The sequence below is a fragment of the Centruroides vittatus genome, unplaced genomic scaffold (assembly GCF_030686945.1).
Source record: "Centruroides vittatus isolate TY-2023 unplaced genomic scaffold, ASM3068694v2 contig_956, whole genome shotgun sequence".
Classification (NCBI taxonomy): Eukaryota; Metazoa; Arthropoda; class Arachnida; order Scorpiones; family Buthidae; genus Centruroides; species Centruroides vittatus.
In genome coordinates, this window is record NW_027122635.1 from 772,143 (window position 1) to 793,034 (window position 20,892).

General features: G+C 24.5%; 1 protein-coding gene across 1 annotated transcript in view; it reads right to left on the reverse strand.

The window, feature by feature from the left end:
- The window catches only part of LOC136985250 (cGMP-dependent 3',5'-cyclic phosphodiesterase-like), a 66,843-nt gene extending 47,152 nt beyond the window's left edge, over positions 1-19,691 (reverse strand). Inside the window, exon 1 of the mRNA XM_067282502.1 lies at positions 19,581-19,691. The gene's annotated coding sequence lies outside the window, so the exon portion shown is untranslated. The remainder of the gene's footprint in view (positions 1-19,580) is intronic.
- Between the last annotated feature and the right edge of the window lie 1,201 nt (positions 19,692-20,892).

Consider the following 20,892-nt stretch of genomic DNA (forward strand, 5'->3'; position numbering starts at 1 on the left):
TTGTTATTCTTCGTAGTTTAAGAACTCGATATTTACTATTATAACTTCTTATTTAGTTATTATACTAATAAGAAGATTTTATTAGAAGTCATTTGTTTCGATACTGGACTTTTATATATACCACGTGTACATAGCTCGAACTCCGATATAGCGCCCTTCTGAATAGCGATCCTACATAAAGCAACAATGAACACGTATCTTCCCTTTAAATATTGAATAAAGAACTCTTCGGTATCTGTGAATTACTAAACAAGTGCTTTACCATTTCAAATAACATTATCATTACTAAATCATGTGATTTTCAAACTCCCAAATTCAAATTTGTGTGTAGACTTCATTGCTACATTTGAGGTACGGTACTTTAGTTTAGCACCACACTCGATTTACTGTCAATTTCAGAGGTGGACAAATGGTAGCGTTAAATCGAGGTTTACTGTGTGTATATACTGTATTTAAATTCACTTTGTCGAAAGTAAAATTGTTGAATTATAAATATTACAAACGAATAAAATATTTTATGACTTTCATAAAGGGCATTTTTATTATTTCTTTGGATAGGATAAATAAATTTTATAAAACATATAACATATTTTAAATTACTTGCAATATTTTATTCGATTATATAATTATTACAAAGAAACTGGAATTATAAAATCAAATAAATCGCATTATAATAAATATATAAATTTTAGAATAAGTGTAAATAAAATTATTTTCAATAAATTCTTCAATATAACTTATATAAACCAAGCGAAATAATATATAATTTAATTTTGTAATAAATTTAATTTGATTTCACGACATAGACAAATTATAAACCAAAATAAAATATATTCTAGCATTTTATTGAAAATTTCCTTAGAATCATAAACAAAATTATTATTTTTATAATATAAAAACTGTAAAGGAATTCTTCTAAAGAAATATAATTTTATTAAAGAATAAATTTAAAAAGACAAAAACAATTTCATGCTTATTTCAGTTATGCAATACAAGTGCAAAATAAAGAATTAATATTTTAAATTATATAATACTTTAATAAATATTTTGAAGGATTTGAGCGTAAAAATGTTTAAAATTCTTTGAGAAATTTACATAAATTTGATGAATTACTTAAGACAAAATAAATTCACTATATCAATCAAGTATTAATTTTGACACTTCGTTCATTACTCATCCTCCAACGATGCTTATCTCGTTGCTAAACTATACAACGATTAATTAAAATTATTGAAATGTAAAAATACAATACTAGATGAAATTATCATAATTAATTTTACTGATTTCAATGTATAAATATAAATTAAAATTATTATTTTAATATGGACGAATGATTCTGTGTAGAGAATTTAATAACGATGGAAATTAAAGCGAGAAGCAATATAGCAACTTTCCAACTGCAATACGGAGAAGAAAATGTTACATAAGTCTAGATACATATACATATAATAATAGAAAGAATCTGCGAAAATATTTTATTCGGAAAAAGTAATAAATAAATTATTCATAGTTAAATAATTGAAATATTTTGAAAGTTTGAAGCAATATAAAATTTCATTTAAAGTATTTTAAATTATGATTTAGCCATGAATTATTTAAAGACGATTCGCACATAAAGAAAAAAATCAATTTAAAATTAATTAATTATTTATTTTATTTTAAAGTTATACGCGCTTAGAAAAAAAAAGAATAAAGAAAAGTCACCAATTATCTTTTTTAATTTTAAATTATTCCTTCATTATTTTATTTGACATTAATTTAACTATATGAATTAATTAATTAACCATATAAAAAAACGGTAGAGTAATTTTATATTACTATAAAATCGATAATAGGTTTATTGGCAATAGAAAATATACTAAGATAATTTATGATGCTTAAATATTATATATTAATAAACTAAAGTTAGTTTGCATTGTACATCCATAAAATAAATTATGGGGAATATAAAGCTTCATTACAGTACAAGGAAAAAACTTTTAGCGTGGGCTTATTCTTTCATAATAATGCTTCAAATATTATTTATTATTCTTTCAGATTTTATTTCTTAGTGGAAACGTTGGACATTTTCCAATAAAAAAGAAAATTATTTGATAATACCAACTGATCAATAAAATGAGATACATTAGACACTTCACGAAGGAAATATTTAACATTTGTAGCTACATGTCAACTTTCTAACTTACTTAAATTAATTTTAAAAAAAGACTTTCTGAACAAATTATATTTATTGAATATTTATGAAATTATTTATTTAATTAGAAAGTTTTATTTCTGAGTAAACTCAAAAGGTTTACGTTCTTAAGCATTTAAATTGTTTACGAATTTATATCATAAATTAATATAAATACAGTTTAAATTAAGAACATTTTAAATTTTTAAAGCCGGATGGCCGAGCGATTAAGACACTAACCTAACAATTTGGGAGATTCCTTATTATATCCGAGCGATCTGTCCAGGATACGTCGAACCCTGTCCCACATCACCCGGTTGCCCCCATTGTGAATATGGCTAACCCACGATTTGTATGGAAAAAGGGTCTCTTTGGTGCCATAGACACCAAATACGGTCCTTTTTTCATTCTCATCGTGGGTTAAAAATGTCCCCCAGCCACCAAAGGACCGACCCTCTTCGATGCCCCAGACATCAAAGGGTCCTTTTTGGTGCCTAGGGGACATTTTTTCTTAATTTAACAATTATTAAATATCTATTATATGTTCAAATATTAAAACTTTTATAAACTTTTATTAATTTAAGGCATTTTATATCAACTGTTATTCAGTAAAATATTTTGAATACAAACCAAATCAATTTGTTTATAGTTTAGTTAAATTACAAATAATGTAAAACATTATTAAAATTAAATGTCATCAATAAATCAATTTAATAAAAAAATTTTCAGAATATTAAATTGAATAAATTCAGGAATTACATAGGCTTATTATATACTCTTTCATAAAATTATTTATAAATAGTTTGATCCTATTAACAATATCTTTTATCTACGTAAGTGTTAACGAGGCAAAATATATATATTATCAGCACTGCAGATAATACTATTGAAAAGAACTAATAATCTATAATAATAAATTAAAATGTTCTTTAATTAAACTTAAAATAATTTCAAAAAGCTTCTATTTTCAATATGAAGTGATTGAAAGTAACTGCAGTAGAAAGACATAAATCGTAGTAAATGATAGTATCTAGTCATTAACAATCAATAGAAGGATATAAACGGCAAAGAATTGACTTCCTAAACAAAACTAGAAGACACGGACCAAAAGGATTTGCCACAAATAAATACGAAAAAACAAGGAATTAAGAAAGTATTAAAGTATTTTTTTTCGTTTATTTCTTAATGTTGAAATTCCTTAATTCTCTATGTTGGATTTATTTTTCAAAGTACTTAAAAAAATCTATTTTATATGAAGAAAAATAGCTTGAAAAGAAATAATAATTCACATGAAATATAAATATTGTTTTCATTTTTATACTATTTTCAATGCTGAAACAAAATCCCTCTACATGTAATACAAACAGCATTACCACAATGTTACAAAAGCTAAAACACATGAACTCGACCTTTTTCAATGACAAAACCTGAAGAAAGGCAAATTTCTGAGTGCATTATCTCGAAACATTATTCGTTCACATAGAGCTTACGGCATGTTTAAAAGAAAAATATGCTTATACGAACTAAGAGAGCATTAATTTCGTCTATTATCTTATCTTCAATGTATATTTCTATATGGTCTCTTAAATATAAAGCTTGAGAAAACATCATTTATCTTGTTAATCCCTAGTGGAATGCATCGATATGATGGAAATATGGTTCCTCGATTTAAGATAATCCCAAACTCATCTGTTAAATGGCATTACCTTCACCAAAATTCATGGTCGTTTTTTAAATTCTAAATGAATTAAACTCGGTATATGCATAATGAGGATCAATGTCTTACTCATTTCCATTAATAGGCAATAAATTCGCAGTGGAATTTTAATTAATAATTTAAACCGGAATTTGAACTGATAAGATAGCGCATAAAATAAATTTATGCTATTTGATTCTCAATAAATTGATCAATAAAATTTCTATTTTGAATTGAACATTAATAATACTATGACATTTTAATTGTTAAAATTCTATGGAAATTATTCATAAGATTGATAACAGAGCAGAAAATGAGTATTGTTCATATTAACGACTTCATTATACAATTTACAAGTAAAGTAATTAATTATTGATTATATTTTCGAGAAATATTGAATAAAACTTCTTTCAATAACATTTAAAATGAGAGAAATTGATGCATTAATTATTATCTAATTAGTTTACACTTATAAAATAATATTTATTAATTACATTGTTAAAAATTTTATTTTAAATTCCTACACATCAAAAATTCAAAATATCTCGAGATTTTCTTTAAATAAATTTGTTTATGCAATTCATATGTAAATAAACTTAATATTATATTCGAGAAAAATATGTATAAATGTTTATTTACAATTTTCTTTACATGTAAATTTATTTTATGCAAACTATAAGAGGTTAAAAATCTTATAATTAAACATTCATAAATTAATAACCCTCAAGCAAAAATTATTAATATTTAAATTATAAAATACGAACATAAACAGTAATTATTATTCCTCAGAATATTTTAAATGCAATAATTTATATATTCAATATTTCTTAAATAAATGCAGACATAAAATTTAGTATTATTTTGCAAAAAAACTCAAAAATAAAATGAAATAAATAGGATATGCTTCAACTGTTACATTCGAGCGATAGTAGAAGAAAATAATATTACAAGTTAGAATATAAATTAGCCCGCATAGAAATATATATATGTCTGCAATGGTAACAACTATGAATAAAAGAACAAGATCAGATTATTTTCTCGAATGTTGACAAAATGAGATTTTCAAATTACGTAATAATGAAAAGTTTTTTATGGTTTCGACTATCGTCTTCGAATGTTTCTTTAAACCTGTATTTTTTCTTTTTCTTTTTCTATCGGCAAGAAGAACGTTTCCGAAATGTTTTGATTCATGTACCGTTAGAAGAAATTTGATCTTTCAGAAAAATCTCCTTTTTATTCCCGTGTCACTAAGTAAGTTCTAGAAAATACCTTCAAAAACTGGTAATTTGATAGCACACAATGACGTTCAGTCTAAAGGAAAAAAAAAAAAGAAAAAAAAGAAAAACTCAAACGAAATAAATAAAATAATTTTAAAAAATCGAATTTTGTTTTAGTAAATCTGAAGTTGTCATTTAAATATCACTAAAATAATATATTTAATTGTTTTATTGTATAAATTTATTTTGATAAAATAACTAAGTAAAAATGTATCAGGAATGTGAGTTATTTTTTTTGTTTTTCCTATCTGTAATGCCAAAATTGTATTTCAGAAATTCCTTATACCGTTAAGATAGCTGTAAATTTCGATAAAAAGATATAATCGAAGTGAAATTTAGATAAGAAAAATCAATATAATCATCATCGAATCTACTAAAATTGTCTAATGTTATTTATTTTTATATGCCCTCCAGTAAAACATACAAAAATAATGCCCAGTTGCAATTAAATTTTCCATAATTAAATAAATGAAATTAAAATTTCATATAGATGATGATGAAATTTTGTGTTAGACGTGATATTTGTTTATTTATATTGTAGATGTATTTATAATGTAAGCACTTTCCACCACAGTCTCGGTTCTTTATCAGGCAAGATGGCGGAGTGTTTCAATTATGCAGATTTAATTAGAAAACTAAAAGTTAATTAAATTATATAACATTTTGCCGTTATTATTTGATGATATTCATTAAAGTAAGCTTGCATATGCGGAAAATTAAGAAATTCTACCTTTATTTATTTAAGTAATGGTATAATTTAAATTGAGGATTGATTAGAGGAAAGGTTTTCACAATAATAAAATATAAAAAAGAAAATTGATTTGCAATTCATTTTTATTTTATTGTAGTTTATTTAAATATACAAAAGTCATTATTAATTATTGATTTATTAATAATAATGAAATACAAGTTATTGAAAATGAAAGAATCTTTATTTAGTTCCATTGCACTCTCTAATGAAGTTTTACTTATCTTTTCAATGGTTAAACACAAGATATTTAAATTTGAATAAATAATTATATTTCCAACATAAAATTGGATTAATTTTAATTTAATTCCAGTTAGCTTAAGAAATTTTCTAATTAAATTAATCAAAATTACAGTAGTAGATATTAAGTGAACCGGAAAGACTTTATGAATTAAAGGGGGAGGGGAAAACCAAATTTTTCACTGAATTTTCTTTTAAAATACATTTTTTATTCACTTATTTTATTAAAATTCTCAACTTTTGCGGTTTTTTTTTAAAAATCAATTTCTTAAAAAATTAATAATTAATTTAAAAAATGCTTAAGCGTTAGAAAAACATTGAAGAAAATTAAGTATATCTAATTATAAATATAAGCTCGGAATATAATTTTTAAAATATCTTAGTTTATTAATTTTTCATGAAAATGAGATTAAAGTATAAGAATGTTTCGCATCTATCAAATTTATTTATAAAATATAGTAAAGATAAATTACAGTTAAATTTGAACTTTACATTATTCATTTTTTAACGTTTTAGATACGAGTATAACCATAAATATACATAATTTAATTTATCACAAATATCAAAATAACTGTTTATGCCATTTACAAATTGCCATTCGACTTCTAAAAATAAAACTTATTACTGTAATTATTAAAATTTTTCAGTTTATATTGTATATAATTTATTTTAATTAATATTTAAAATAGCTTGTATACCTTTAACTAAACAAATTTCATTAAAAATAATAATAATAATACTTATTTCTATGATTATAGGAAGTGGAAAGGAAAAAAAAAAAAATGTTAGGAACATAAAAATTCTTAATAAAACTCAAAAAATAATTTAAAAAATACTCCCAAAAACCTGTAAATTCGCTTCAAGTTTTCGGGATGAAAACAAGTTGATTAAATTTTGGAAGAATTGTTGCAAGACTGTAAGAATTACAGATGGAATCTGAACATCGTTTTCTTTTATGGTCTATAATGTTCCTAGAAGAATTCATCTCATGCAAGGAATCTCGTTGCATATTGCAAATAGTTGTCGTCGTTGATTGATTATGGAAATAGGAAAGATTGCTTGTTAGTCTATTTACAATTGCCTTTCTTGCATTATATATAGTTTTTATTACGTTTCAAATAATTTAAAAACGTTAAATTTTATTAAATCTTTTAATATCTAAAATATGTGGGATAGTCTCTCTCCATCAATAAAAACAATTTATTTAATGTTAGATAAAAAATATGGTCACGTTTTTGATTTATTTCGTGACTTACTCTTCTGGGTTATTTATAAACAAAGCTATAAAGAAATATTGAACGGAATTTCAGATACTAAATGCATATTTTCTCATAAAAAATTGGTTACAATCATATAAACAGGAAGCATTTTCAATTAAACGTTTAAAATATTTTAAGCAATTTATTCTATTTTTTTTAAAAAAAAACATTTTCTAAATCATAAATAATTGCAAATGTTATTTTATCGTAACTTTTTTCCACGATTACTAATAGAAAGAAATGAAAAATTTCAAAGGAGCAATTTTAGATAATGATATGTAGAAAATTTGTATGCAAATTAGCTAAATTATAACATTATTCCGAGTATTTTATAGCTCCAAATGTAATAAACCTAACCTATAGATTAATTGAGATGTAAATTGAGTCTAGGAATTTATTATAGGATACAACCCGCGCATCATCCCACGAAAGTGAATTGATTAGGTATGGAAAAACGTTGATGCAATTTTTTTTAATAGTTTAGTTTAGAATATTTACAGATGATTTTAAAGAGTTTTTAAACGCGCAGAGGAGACGAAAATACCAAAATTGAATTCTGTTAATCGATTATAACATATTACATAGAAGCATATAAGCTACTTCAGAAGTTTCTGTCGATAAACTGAAAGTCGCTAAAATATATATAATATTGTTAGAAATACCAGAAAATCCACTTTCTTTTAACCAACAATCTTAAAGGTGTGTTTTCTGTTGAGAATTTTGCAGAAATGAAGGCCGAGATCTTCCATTCGATCACTCTGTAATCTTTTCTGAGAAAACAATTTACAGTTAATTTTTACAGGAGCAGAATAAGACTATTTTAAAATATTCTGTGGGTATAAAAACAAAAGAATTGATCGGTCAAAAACCCCATATTTTAATAGAATAAATATAATTTTTGTCTTCAAATAATTAAAATATTTATATGGTATAATAATTATAGTTTATTAACTTTCAAATTCCTCGGAATAAGCGATAACAAATTAATTAGTTGTCTTAAGTGTGGATTTTTAATCATAAACGATGAACTGCCCGAGTATTATTACAGTATAATAAATTATTACTATTATTATTTTTTTATTCTATTCATGTATCTATTTGAAAAGTTAAAAAATAATGATTTAATTCAGTCAGATGTAACGAGATAAAAATATAAATTTGAAATAAAATAAGCCTTACATGCATATAGCTTCGTGACGTAACTTTTGTTACGTAAATAAGTAAAACGTAAATAAGTAAAACGTATATAAGTTAAAATAATTTTTGAAATAATTTAAATTTACATTATCAACTACAGAAATTTAAAAATTAAATTGAAATTCTTTTGCCCTCACTTTCTCTATTTCTTTTTTTTTTTTTTAAATACATTCATAAGAGTTATTAACAGTAAATAATTTATGCGTTAATTTCTTTATAAATTGTTTAATTTTTATGTATAAAATTAGACGTAATTTAAAAATATGGACGATATCTATAAAACCTAAACTTAATTATGTATTAAATATTTTTATTTATGAATAATAAAATAAGTATACTGATTTGATAACATTCTGACAAAAAAAAAAATGTTTAAATATCCTTGTCATTTTCTAATTAACTAACAATTCTCATTAAAAGTAATTTTATTAAGCTCGTTTTACTCAATGAAAAACTAAACATTAATTTTACTTACTTCAATTGTATACTATGCGATTATTATTACAGTATTAAAATACTGTATTGGTCTATAAGTTAACATACACATACAACATTTTAGCAATAAGTCATATAGACCATTATTAATTTATATTTTAAATAGTATCAAAAATAATATTCTAATTCTTATTAAATATCTTTGAAACATTTTTTGCCTCTCATTATTTATGGTTTATATAAATTAGTTCCTTAGAACGTAAACATTACATTAACCCCATCTTTATTTGAAATGAAAATGGAAAATTCGACAACAAATCCTTAAAGAAAACTATTTACAATTCAATTATATTAAAAAATTCTGAATGCCCGGAAGAAATTTTAAAAGCCATAATTTATATTAATAAAATAGGAAAGCATTAATAAAATAAATAAATAAGAAAATGCGAAAATTTTTTTTTTTTTTTTTTTTTTTGAAAATTAAAATGGTAAGAGAAAATATTTTATTCTAAGATATATTCTATCATCCGAAAATATTTGAGTGTTTTATCAAATTCTTTGGCAAGTACCAGTAAATACACTCGGGAGTTTTTAAAATTTTTGAGAGTATTTTCTCTCATCTCTTGAAGTAATCCATATTGGCTGAATATTATATAACAATCTTGGTTCTGTCATCAAAATTCTGTCCTGTAAGTCAGGGATTCCTTTACCAATTCAGTCATAACCAATCACTTATAGTTTTTCAATCATATTTTTTTGCAATTTATCGATTTGTTTACACATTATTTTTGAAGGGAATGTATTTTGATCGAATCGCGTGAAGTTTATATTTCCATCTAAACAGTTATTTTATTCTTTTTTTTTAAAAAAAAAGCTAAAATAGATTCAATATATTATATACTGAAAAGTACTACAACAAAATTAAACCTGTGTAATGATAGTGTTTGTAAAGCCCTATAGTCTACTTAATATTTTTACCTTTCTAATATAATTATTGTAATAATAATGGTTATATAGGAAAGCTTAATGAAATTTATTAATTATATTACATTATATGCAATTATCTTATCTTAAAAGCTTTTATATCTCGGTCCTTAGACATAAACAACATTAATTTTAATTCAGTTTATTATACATTAACATAGTAGCCCATATTATCATCGGACTATTATTAAAGTAATTGTTCGCATTTTGGTTCTATATAGATAATAAATTTTGTGCAAAAGCATTTTAAGAGATTAAGTTAATTTTAATTAATTATTCTCTTTTAAGTTAAATGGATAACAGGTAAATATTTTAATGTAATCTCTTTAATTCTCGATTTTTAGAAAGCCATTAGTAAGGTGAATTAACTCTATAATCATATTTTATTTACATTCAAATAAACAGGAGTTTACAAACAGTTCATATACCTTTTATGTTAAAAAGTTCATTTTGGTAACCTGTATTATCTACTTGAAGTTAATTATTTAATCTCTTAGATAATTTATTCATCGATAATTATGTTAATTAAAATTTTGGCCTAGAGTGATTTTCATACTAGACGAAAACAGTGAAATAACAAATTAGTTCGATTACTAGATTAATAGAATTAATATTAATATATATATAATAATATAGAATATTTTATAAAATATAATATGAATAATATGTATTTTAGTTATTTTCTCTTTAGCAAAATGTACAGTTTACAGTGTCGCGTATGCGCGTTATATTCCGATTCGATACTTTGCTGAACTACTGTAATCGCCATTCTGTCTGTGTATTTAATTGAAGTAAGATCACTGGGGAAATTCAGTTCAAAATGGCCCACGAATGTTTCGCAGTTATAAAAACTGTTTCATTCGGTCCATTTTTCAGCCCCCAAAATTTGTCCCCCTTTTTCTAATAATAATAAAAAAAAGTACATTTCTGAAGATTCTTGTTTTAAATCAATCATTTAACTTCTTATAAAATTAATTTTATAGCCTTAAAATGTTTCTAAAATTAATTTTGAAAGGAATTACAGCACTTTTTCCTCTTAGAAAAAACATCAAAATATATTTGAATAAAGTTTATATTTGAAATAATTTATTTTGGATAATTTAACGTTTCCACAAAATAAAATATCAGTTAATTTATTTTATTAATTTTATTCAAATATTCTTCGATCAGTAGCATTAGATTTGATTGATCGTCTCTTACTTGCTTTTATGACAGTTTAGACTTTCCTATCTAAACTATTCGAGAGAGAAATTAAATTTTATATTAACCAATACACGACTTTATTTAATAGAAATATTTTATAATAACCTTCTCATTATTGTATTTAAATAAAATTTATATTCGGTCTCCTACACACACACACACAAAAAAAATTTAATTTCTAATTAATATTCATCTTTAAACAAGCGATGGTACAGTTTATACGTGTCAAATAATATTAAAAAATTTCACATTTAAACTGAAATTCCTCTTTTCAACGATCTTTCTGCGTCATTAAAATCTGTTCTTAAGGAATATATTTTTGGATATTATTGATTGAAAATTTATAACCGTGGTGAAATTAATTATTAAAAAATTACCAACAGCTGCGACTATATTTTTCAAATAGAAAAATGCTGCTTATAAGAAAACTTATAAATCAATTTGATTTAAAATTGGTTTCAGATAATGAATGCTTCCGGTTTTCGAATTATATGGGTTTTTAATATATTGGTAACCGTTTTTTTTTGTGATAATTCCTTTAATTGCTCTTGAAAATATCGTGTAAATATAAATTACCTGTGATCTCAGTTGGCTATTTGCGATTTCCATCGATTTTTTAATCGTAAAATCTTCTACATGTATATATTAATTTATTATAAAAATTAATAAAATTAAAGACAGATCAATAATTTATAAATCAAAACGTTTCGGGTAAGAGAAAAGACAAAATAAAATTTGATATTGATTTTTCGAAGCAAACAGTAAATTTCGTCCGAATAATATCAATTCAATGGGAGAAATATTATTAAAAAAATTTTATCTGAAAATAAAAAAAAATTACATTTATAAATTGAAAACCATAAAAATCACTTTTAAACTCACAAAATTCTTGATAATACCTACATTTTTGTTATAATGACCTTGTTCAATGTATCAGGATATTGATTTATGGCACCTAAAGTATATAAAATGTCTTTGCATTCTTATAAATTTTCTCTAGTGTTTTTACATGTCGAATGAATTCAAACTTTGATATAAAATTTTAATTCAATTTTAGCAATATTTTGATCTAAGAAAGAATATTTCAAAGTGAAAAATGATCCTACATTATCAAGGAAACTTGTTACAGCAAACAGAAAAAGATACGAAAACTTCACAATTTTTAATGAAATCTAACAACATCATTTCTAGATACAGAGGAAATTTAAATAAGTCAGAAAAGTTTTATTTAAAATAATAATTTTCATCGATAAATCCTATTTTTTATTCCATTTCTTTACATTTTTTTAAAAAAAATATTGCCTAAGAATATTTACATTTTCTATTATAAATCATCATAGTTGATGGATTCAGTCGTTGATAATTATTTATTTTTGTATAACAATTATATTTTTGCAATTATTTTTCTAAAAAACTAACAATAAATTAGAATAGTTCGAAATATACAAAAAAAAAAAAATAAATAAAATAAGTAAATAAATAAAAATTTCCAAAAATTGTAATACTATCAAATGCAATTTTAATAGAATAGAAATAATAGAAAAATAGAAATTGTAATAGAAAAATATAAATAATCCTGCATAATATAATAATTAATTAATTTACCGTCTCCAATTAATTAACTAAATGACAACATTCAGACCATCAAAAAAGTAAGAGTAATTTACATTATTTTTGGCCGGTACAACAGATAATAACTGAAAGATGGATACATGAAATGGCTTTTTTTCGAAATAAGATTTTACCTCTTAAAACACTTCGCAACAAATTTATTTACTGCAATAAATAAGATTTATGGTTTGAGGACGACTGCCTCACTCATATAGGGGTTGTTATCCAGTTGCGTGATAACGATCTGTGATCCTGAGAGACAATCAATCAAGCAACGATATGGCTAAATTTTCGTCAACTCTTCATCGAATTGATTAACACGCATAACAATTCGCAAATTGGTTAACTAAACGAAATTTTTCGACGATATTCCTCGTTCAGTTTTCACATCTGAGCGCGAATTAATAAGAGTGAAACAAATATATAAAGAAAAAATTCCAGCAACGAGTTGCTTAACTTTCCCGGCAACATTTAAAATTGCGTGCGGTGCTAAGTTATGATATTTTATTTTAAAAAGTTTTTAATTATTATAAAATTTCAAAAAGCTTAATTTGAGGGTAAGGATGAGTTTTATTTTTTTAAAGACGATTTTACTGGTTATTAGCATTTAATAACCATTAAAATCGTCATTAAGTCCGACCTATTCGAGACATGACACACGACCCCCCCCCTGTATTTCCCCTCGACCTTTAGCCACCAAAATTGAATAGCATAAATTCTCCTAATAAACAAACCTCCCTACAAAATTTCAGAAATTTTCGACAAAATGTACAGAAGTTATTAAGCTTCAAAGAGGATGAATAAACTCGTGTTCACCCACACACACTAATACTCCATACATACAGAAAACACCACTGAATTTCCTAAAAATATTGGAGGGTCATTTTTTGACCGACCTCCATACTTTCCCTCTGTTATAGCCTATATAACAGTGCCAGGAAAGTATAAGTATATTCAAAGAATTAAATAAGTTATAAAACATTATATTTAATATATAATCAATAATTTTAATTGTCTAATTCATAGTTTGATGCATTACAGAAATATTTATGGTAACAGCACATATAGGATTAACTATATTGATATAAGTAGGAGCGTTAATTAGCTGTTTTCATAAATAATGAATTGTGCGCCTCTATGTTACAATCCATTAAGATTATTTATTCAATGCTTTATTAAATTTATAAAATTAAAGATTAATATCGAATTTCTAGCATAATCATTTATCCAGTCAGTTTACATAATTAAATAATTTGAAAATTGACATTCAACAATATCGAATTAACGTTGACGAGTTTGCGTAAAATTAATTTTCGATTTTTTGGATTTCATAGCCGAAAGTCTATATTTAACAAACTGTTTGTAATCTGTAATTCAATTTGTTTATTTTTGCTAGAATACACTTTATTGTGTCTTGCGAAAAGCTAAGCATGCGTTTAGCTTCTCACAAATGCGCCTTGGAAGCCCTACATCAACACCGCGTTCGACATAACTCAATCTTAATTTATATAAAAACAATAAACTATGGCAGAAAATGAAGCAAATACTCCTGAAATATCTTAGTGAAGAGGAAATCCAGCTAAATTAAGCGAAAATTGATAGAAATCCCGTCGCTGACAGAAACAATGAATGTTTGTGACACAATACTGATCTTTCGCACAGATTAGAAGTTCTAATGGTGCTTTTCCGAAGATAAACAACCGATCTTTTACATGATCAAAGGTTTTTATCTTGTTTCCTTTAATCAAAAAAAAAAAAAAAAAAAAAAGAACTAAACTTCCTCAGAGTAAATCGTAAATGTTTAATTTTTTTTTATTAATTTAATTTTGCACGCTACTTTTACTTTGATTTTAAATTTGTATTATAGAAGAAGCTAATATCGATTTTAATTCGGTCACTGCATTTTGCTCTGTTGTTTATTTTAAAAGCATAATTTAAAAAAATATACTTTGCATCGACACTATACCCCACTTTTTACGCGGTCATGAAAATATTCTTCGAATATAATAGGTTTATATAAATAATTTATGTGATTTTCTTAATGCATATTTTTTATTCCAATTTCTTTATTTAATAACTTAATTTAAAAACTAAAAATAATGTAATTACGCCTTACGATTCCTCGATTTAAATTAATTGAATATAGAAATGAAGTTAAGTCAACACCTTGATCTAATTTCTTAAATAATATTTTTATATCCCTCCGAATTAATTCTTCTTCGTCACAGAATTTAAATATCCACATATATTATATTTAAAGAAGCTAGAGGATATACTCGAAGTAGTTGAAATTCTAAGATATTTTAAGAAACCGCAAGATACTTAATCATTGATGACAATCCAAGAGAATATTATTACTCTAATCATATCCATTTCACTGTTAAATTCTAACATAAATTTTCATTTTAGGTAAAGATTTTGAAATTAAAAATAACATAAATTTATTTATTACTTTAAACAAAATTAAAATAAAATTAATTTATTAATTAATAAACGTCTTTTCTGCCCGGAAGAACAAAAATGTTTATTCAAAAAATAAAATATGATCCAATGAAATTTTTTATAGAAATTCTAAAAGATAAAACTGATAATTTTATAAGATTTTCAATTAAGGTATAAATATTAAAATTGATAAAATTCTTTAATATATTCTGTAAACAATAAGCTAACACGTGAAGAAAATTCCATACATTAAAGTAGGGATTAAACCGTAAATTTTCTACGCCCCCCTCTCATTGAGACATTGTTTCGCCTAACTGTGGTTATATACTTGTACTTGTTTATCAAACATTTTATTCGCTTAAACATTTAGATTGTCTTAAAAATAATTCATAAATATATATAAAGAGTTTAACGCAGACGGACACGAAAAATAGAGTAAAATATGCATTCACGCGATATATAAGAATGCTTTTTGTATATAGAAAATAAATATTTATAACCGAAAATAAATATTTCGGTTATGTTTGCATACCTAAGCAGAGCCAAGTCATATTCAAACATAATCCATACTAATTTATCTAATACAAAAACAAGCACGTTATATGTTATACTCGTAGACTGTCTCAATGATCATCCAGGGAATAAAAGGATGTTTCTGACTAACTGTAGAAGAGGAGCAAAAAGATAAGATAAAAAATGAAATGTGTACAGGTTAACAAAACTAACGATCGTCTAATTAAGAAAAACGACCAACTTCATCCCATGTAAAAATAAAAAATATTTACAGACCTGTATAATTTATCTAATTACGCATTAAATACTAAGATAAATATTGTGAAAACTTAATTATCTCGATTTTATTTTTATATCGACTTAGAAGCTTATTGATAAAGATTATTAAATGAGAAATATTAATGTTACTTCTAACACTATAGGATACATCAAATTATAAGAATCGGAGGGAAGACAGATTAAATAAGAAATTGAAAGTAAGGATTAAATGCGGAGTTAATAAGAAATGGAAATTCGGTTATTAAAAAAGTGATAACTTGATTTTGAAATGATATATTTTATATATAAAATAAAATAATATAATAAAAATAGAATATTTATTTATAACTCTTTCTGGCCCTTGACTTTTTTTCATATCCATAATTGGTTTGGGCAGGCCTACAGAAAGGTCCTGGTGGTAAAGGACGGAGCTCGATGAATACGAAAAAACTGTCCATGAAAAAAACTCCTATGTTTTTTGCCATTAGGATTCGAACCCGGGTCCCCCAGAGCAGTAAGTTGACATCTTAATCGCTGCGGTAATACGGCCGTCTATATATTAATATATTATATATATATATATATATATATATATATATATTAAATGAATTATAAATTTTGTAAAAATAATATTTTATCTAATAAATATACATATAAATTTATTAAATTTGAAAATGTAATTCATTTTTTATTTGAACATAATTAAGTTAACTACGTTCAATAATTCTTTCTTAAATTTATTTAGCTTTTATAAATGAATTTTATTCAAAAAAATCAAGCGAAGAAGCAAAATTCGTATGAAAAATAGAAATGTCTCTGTCTATAACTAAATGAGAAATCTGTTTAATTTTATGCATATATAGTTTTTTATTTAATTGCTATCACACGAACACTAATATACTACAGTTTCTAATTACCTCTAAGTGCAATGACACGAAAGTGGCTAAGATAATATAAAATTTTGAAAATATATAAAAATTTAAATGTTTTCTTATTACTGTTACATAAGTATCGTCGATATTACATTATATTACCGATCACAAATACTTAAATTGGTAAAATCATACGAGACAATGCTTCGAAAATCAGAAACAAATATCATCAGTATCGTATTCGTTTCTCCGAATAAATACCTAAATGTTTTGAAAATTACAATGCAAAGTAAAATTGAAAATGATAATATTAAATTTTATATCAAATATTTTGGTAAATTGTTAGCAAAAAAAATCAAATCTAAGATTACGAAAGCAAGTAAGAAGCGAGAATGCAATTCACTCGAATCCATAATCTTATCTAAATGTACGGAAAAAAGAGCAAATTTTTTAAAATTTCTGTACTTTTTTTTAATACTGTAAAAAAACTATTTTATTCCCATTTTTTCCACCCATTATATTTTTATAATCTATATTTATACACATCTACTTCGATTCACTATTAGGCTATATTGTGGATTCAGTCTCAAGTGTGTTTATAAAATGAAACATAATATATATTGTGTGATCATAAGCTTTTAAATAGAATTTTCTAGTAAAAATAACTTTCTACATTCGGCGTCTGATTACGTATTACACATCTGTTGTTTTCGTACAATACATTTTTGTGTTGTTGTTTTCAATTCTTTCTCCTTATTTTATAGTGGCAATACAATAAGCCTTTTCTTTGCAATTTTATTTTTATTTCAAATATTTAAAAATTAAATTATGAATTAATTATAATCCGCTTTCGAATAAACCGACGATCGCGCGACAATGGATTCTCTATCCGAGTAAGAAATGAATAGTAGTTTCGTTTTACGTTTATATTGGTGGGTCCTATCAAGGATCAAGTCGGTCCATAATGAATAAAACTAAGCATGTGGCTGACGAAACAAAATCCACTCATTGTGGCTCGCAAATTGATTGTTTTTAAGCAGTAACATAAGTTATAATACGAATCTCATAAGAACTTCAAAGCCTGGATCATAACGCTTTTCAATTTCTCATTACGCTATTTAGAATTGCGATTAATATTAAAACTTTCTCGTAAAACTATTTTTAATTGGAAGTTTTATCTAGTTACATTGGAAACAAATTTTTCTTATGAAATGTTTATTCAAATATATGGTAATATATTTATAACACAGTTATTTTGTCGGTTTTTGTAGAGAAGGAAGATTTTTCGGGGTCGAGCGATGATTTAATATTCCTTACTACAAAAAATTCATAAAAAAATAATCTCATAATTTTAAAACGTCTCGAAAAAATAAAGAAATAAAATTACACTTATTGATTTTTTTTTAAATTGTTAAAATATATTGCACTAAAAGGGGGAAAATTGCAAACTGCCGATAGAAATTAATATTCGAATAGAAATGAAAACATTAGTTAAAGACGAAGCTTAAATTTGATTACGTATAAATGGAATGAAAATACACAAAAGAATATCTAAATTCTGACCCGAAACATTTAGTTTGTAAGTTCATCACAGTTGGTGGTGATTTTTTGATGGCATTCATCCCACGTAAAATGCGATGCCATCTGTTTTCGAAGCAAGATCAATGTTACTTTTACTTAAAATAGTTCCTATATCTAAATATCCCATTTCGAATGGAAGAGCACGAATTGACAACATATTCGTTACCGTACTTTAAAAATTATATAGAATTTTTTTAATGGGAAATTATACACTGCACTAGAATTTTGAAATTAATAAAAAGACGAGCGATTATAATTCTTTATAATTAAAAATTGCAATTTTATTTTAAAAAAAATAAATTAAAGTTGAAGTACAAAATACAATAGAATAATTTTAAGAAATTCATTAATTTATTTTTATTAAGTTTGATTAAATATAAACTAAACAAAAACTGCAGAAAGGTCACTAATATAACAAAAAAAAATATATTTAGTTATAACAAATTTTTAAATTATTTTTCATTCTAAACTAAATAAAAGGAGTAAAATTACGTTTAGAAATACTGTTAATCGTTTTTAAATTTATAATTTCACCTATTTTTAAAATAATATAAAGCATTTTTATCATATAATCGATACTTATAAATTAATAATAATTTCCCATAAAGATAATTTGTAACGCAGTGCAAGATGCGATAGTAAAAACAAACCTGCACATAAATCATTATCGACGCATTCGGTTCTTTAAATTGCATATAAGGAAGCTCACCTACGTTCATTTTAATATTTGTTGAGTTTAACTAAGTGAGATATTTAAACAATTCTCTAAATAGTTGAGATTAATGTTATTCGCATGTATCATTTCGTGCATACTTAAGAACGTTACGATTAAGAGTAAATTTTTACACGTTAATGCTTACATAAAATTCGATTAAATGCGTCAAAATAAACTCGAAAAAAATCGTTATTAAGAGTATTATTTTAAATCGTCAAAATTTATAAAATGGCATTTCTGTAAAATATTAAATGCATCTTCGCTACAAAATCAATCGCGACAAATTAAGTGTGTTTCCAAAACGTAAACTGTAATATGGCATAGAGAAGGGTCTAGTTAAAAACTTAACGTTGATTAAAGTGAATTTACATCATACCTGTTCGCTTTGCAAGCCTTTGATAGAAGTGCTCTGCAGGATGGAAGAAAATTACAGTGGACGTCACAATCGGTTACATGGAAGCAAACTGGAGAAGCCCGGAATGGAGACTGGAACGGTATGGGAAAAGCCATGTTCGATCCAAGGGGTGGCCGCTCTCTTCACGCGAGTTTACCATTCTTCGCACAATTCCTTATTTATAATGTTTATATTTATACAACACACGGGACCTTTAATAAAATGTGTAATCCTACGACGGCATCTCCACGCGCTTATCAATATAGACATAAATCTATTAATTAACGCAACTTAACTTAATAAACTTCTTGTTAATTACAATTATCTCGATTAGTTTTACGATAGAACAGGATTTTGATACTTAGTAAAAAGTAAAATATAATAATAATAATAAGAAGAAAAAATTATATATAATTAATTCTCTGCCTGCGGGATTATTGTATCAAAAAAGTATTAAGTAACGATTTTTATTCTTTGCTGGGTAAAGTTCTGATGATCATTTATTTTCTAGAATGTATCTAGGATTATATTGAAAATGTTCAAGACATAAAACCTATCCTATAGATGAATGTATCCGTATTGATTGATTGCACTTTCACGTTCTTTGCACTATTTTAAAGTGTGGAGAAAAATATATTCATTTTTTAGGATTATAACTACACAATTTTTCAGTTACGGTATAAAAAATAAAAATAAAATTATAAAAAAAACGGTATAAATTTTCATAATTCATAATTCTCGATGATTTAAACATGTAATTCTTCTACACAATCATCACGAGTCGTATTCACTGATGATACTTTTTGTTTCATATTTTGTCAAATTATTTGAAGTTAAGTATTTTTTAAGAAAATTAAATAAATTATACACAAAAATTGAGATAATTTTTATGTACTTTATTAGTATTTTCTTTTCCAAACAAGTCGCAATTGAGCATTTTATAAATTTAATTACTTCATTAAAAAATTTTGTTGTAACTTTTTTCTTGGTTTATTTTATCGATTTTTATATTATTATAGTTTTAAAAGAGCTTTTGGTTAATATTCTCATCAAAACTGCTGAACGTACTGTACGTTTCGTCTGGTTTGTGCAAGCGTAAACCATCTCGAAAGTAAAAAATTCATTTCCTGTCCTCCACTTCTTAAATATTAAAAATAAAAAAAAAGGATTTGTATTGAATATTTGAAGATATATTTGATAAAAATTAATTCTTTTAAAAATATTTCTGAAGTTTGTATATTAAATTTTTTTGTGTATGCTTATATTTATTTAAATAAATCTGTGTATACACATA